This window comes from Rattus norvegicus, chromosome 17 (genome assembly GCF_021556685.1).
Source record: "Rattus norvegicus strain SHRSP/BbbUtx chromosome 17, alternate assembly SHRSP_T2T, whole genome shotgun sequence".
In the NCBI taxonomy this organism is placed as follows: Eukaryota; Metazoa; Chordata; class Mammalia; order Rodentia; family Muridae; genus Rattus; species Rattus norvegicus.
In genome coordinates, this window is record NC_141550.1 from 89215477 (window position 1) to 89219363 (window position 3887).

A 3887-nucleotide genomic window follows, 5' to 3' on the forward strand; every position below is an offset into this window, starting at 1 on the left:
GTGAAAGCCTGCCTGTGTGGACTGTATGTCTAATATGGCTGCCACTGCCCACTAAGGCCTTCCAGGCTATGCTACTGATGTTTATTTGCATTAAGAAAAGTAGAAACTTGAGAGATGTTTGGTGCAACACCTACTACTTTATGATCCCAGCTTCATTAAAGCATCTCGCTTCAGTTTCCTGAGTGCCTAGTCCCGCCCTTCCATATGTACGACTTGTCCATGTGGCAGTGGCTAACAGGTCCTGTCTTATCTCTGCGTGTTGAGTTGGGCATTCGTTTCCTTCATGGTATACTTCCCTCTGATGTAGACTGTTGTGGTATGAGATTTAGAAAGGCCCCTGTTGAAATCCTGATGCATCTGCTTGTCTTATAAACTGTGAGATTCTCACTGAAGCGTTAGCCCCTTTAAGCATTGATATGTTCCTGTGTAAAACGGGCGCAGTACTGGCAACGGTAAGATAGGTTGTTATAGGATTAAGAAGCACAGTATGTTTCAAGGGACAATATGATGTCTGAAATGTGCAGGGGATTCACCAGTGGACTGCCTTGTAACTGACATGTTGGCCTAAATGCGAGCATTTTTTACATCAGTGAAAAATCTGGCAAAAATGTCTAAATACTATATAAGGAAAACTTAAATTTTATTGAGAGAAATTAAGGCATGTGAATGGAGTGATATTGTATGTGCATATATTCAAAGAGTTGTCACACTGGAGATTTAAACATGTCAATAGTCTATGCAAGTCAATCATACTTGGCTAATTATTATATTGGCCAGTTGACACTCAAATGTATAATTACAATTCCCCAAGAGCACTCAATCATTCAAAAGAAGAAGGGAAGGTGGTTTATTTTGTAAAGTAGTTCTGAAAAATTGTATTAACTATGACATTGCAATGAGGACTGGACCTAGGAAGAGAAATATTAACTCCCTGAACAGACTCATGTATATATTGACCCAATTTATGGCAGAGGAGATGTTATAGAACATGGAAATTACAATATCTTTATTAAATGATTCTGAAACAAGCAGCTAGCTACATGGACAAACACAAAAGCAAATTCTTTCTCTTTTCATAAGCAAAATAAATTTCAGAGTAGTTACAGACTAACAAACAAAAAGAAGAAGAACACTTTATATTATTATAAATATGGCTTTGGGCAGAATTTTTAAAAATGGTATATAAAAATGTCAGGGCTAGGGAATGGCTTAGTAGGCAAAGGGTTTGCATACAATTATGAATGCTAGTTTGCACCCAGCAGCCAGCCTCATTGAATCAGTGAGATCCAGGGTCAGTGAGAGACCGTGCCTCAAAGGATAATATGGAGACTTAATTGGGAAAGATACCCCATGTTAGCCTCAGGCTTCCACATGTGTGTGCATATACATATGAACACATACATATAGCATACACACAGGGAAAATGCTTAAAATTCAACTTAAGTCAGCTTATGAAAAGACTATAAAGAATGAAGATACAAGATACAAACTAAGGTATTTGCAACGTTAGCAGAAAACTTCTACTCACAATCAATTTTAAAAAGTCAACCTAACATATATATTTCGCAAAATGGAAGTCCTAACAACCAATAATAATATATGAAGATGTTCACTGTCTTTAAGAATCAAGGAACTGAAGCTCATATCCTACCAGGATCCCAATATGGATTGGTCAAAACAAACTTGATAGCAAGCATTGGCTGCGCTGTGATGTATGAGACCTCACTCTTGCTGTAGGTGGGAGTAGAAATTGGTGCATTTGTTTTAGAAGGCAACAAATTTTATCCAGTAAGATTGGAGCCTCCGCATAGCTCCACATACAGAACTCCAGCCCCAGGTACACTTTTAACAAATTAAAGCATTTGTGTGTTGGCACACATGTAGAATTTATATGAATGCAATTTTGACAATAGTCTTAAATTGGAAGTGAATCAGGTGAGTCGCTGTCTAACTACCAACAGCGAAATAGCTGTAGCATCAAGTGGATGGATACATTGGGCAGACTAGCATGGTGAAATTCTTACAGCATATAAAAGTGCATTTCCCAAGAGCCTGAGAAAAAGATTTGTGTTAAATGAAGTGAGGCACAAGAGAACACATTATAACGAATTTTTAATTACAATTAAACTGAAAAAAAAACAACAACAAGAGAAACTGTACTCCACATGTGACAGAACCTCAAATAGAAACCAAGCAAGTTAGAACAGGGCCACAGGGAAAATCTGGGCAGTGGCTCCTGTGGGGAGGAAGAGAACTTACATTAGAAGAGACACAGTGGGGACTCTCTCAATATTCCATTTATAACTTCAATATTGGTTCCAAGCATATTTACTTATAATCATACATTTCTCTGTATATTTGAATGGTTTTTACATTTTTCATGTTTGTACTGTCAATTAAAAAAAAAAAAACACCCACTAGAACAAGAACCACGTTGGTCTGATTTCAGATCCCAAAATAAAACAGAGAATTGCCATCCAGCCTCTGCTTTGAATGTAAAGCTAATGTCATGCTGACATCTGGAACGGCCTTCCAGATGTTATTGACAAGTGCTATTTAATGTTAAATAATAAAGGAACTTGCCCAAGGGAAATGCTTGCTATGTTCCAGGCAGCGTGCTCAAGGGCTAGCCCACTTCGTTTATTCCACCCTCGTGCAGCCCTGTAAGGGGCAGCATCACCGTGGTCCGTTTGCAAGTGAGGGCGATGTTCATTCCTGAGTGATATCAAGTAAAAAATCGCAGTCTCACTCTGACTACGTGGATGGCAGAGCTAGATTCCAGCATGATTCAGATGAACTGTCCACCGTTAGAGCAAAGGTTTGCTGCTTCACCATCTAGTTTTGGTTATCACGTGGTCATTAGATGTTGAGTATGCCAGATGACTACCGTGTAGAAAACCTCGACAGCTTGGAATTCATTCATCCTTAAGATGTTCATGAGTTGTGACGGGCTTTCTCCAAAAAGGAAAAGAAAAGCCCTTCCCTCATGGAGCATCTTACCTGAAAGAGGTAAATAGATAAACATATCGAGAAGCTTAGGGGTGTCACACAAAAGAAAGACCTCAGATGCTTGACACTGACTTGGTGTTTGAACTCTCGCTGTCACTCTCTTTCCCCTACCAGGATTCCGGTTTTCCCATTGCTACCTTGGATGGTACAATTCTCATTGGTACTCATCTTGCCCTCCTCCCTCTTCTCTCTGAACCGTCTTTGGTCACATCCTCCAGTCTCTCTACCTAGATAGAACACACGTGCCTGATCCAAGTGCATCTTTCTCTGTAAGTCTCCAGCTGCTCCCAGGAGAAGTGAGTACACCTTTCCTGACATGCTTCCAAATTTTATTTATGCCTCTTTTGGAGCCTATAGCAGAGTTGGGCTTGCGTTATAATTATTTCTGTGCTTGCTCTGTCTCCCCTGCTAGAGTGCAATCTCCTTCAGCCCAGAGACCATGGTTGATTTTGCTTTGTGCTCATCACAAAGGCTGAGGAATGTGTTCAAAGCACATAACCCTGCGGAATGCAGCTCCGCAATGAGCAGAACCAAGAGGTATTTGACAGCTGCCTGCCAAACTTTTGGTGATAGGATGGATCTGTTAGAGCAAAGGTATCATGAATCTTGTAGTAAGGAGAATAAAGCAGGCAGTGGGGTGGCTCAGTATGTGTGAGTACTTTCCCTTCAAGTGTGAGGATCTGAGTCCCAGTCACTAGCATCCAAGTTGTTTTTGTCTTTTAAAGGCCACAAGAAAATCCACAGAGTCAACAAACCTGGTCTTAGAGGGCTCACAGTCAGGGAGCCTGCGTGCGTCTAATCTAGGTCCTCTGCATATATCTTATAGTTGTTCAGCTTGTTTTTTTGTTTGTTTGTTTGTTTTTGTGGGATTCCTAACA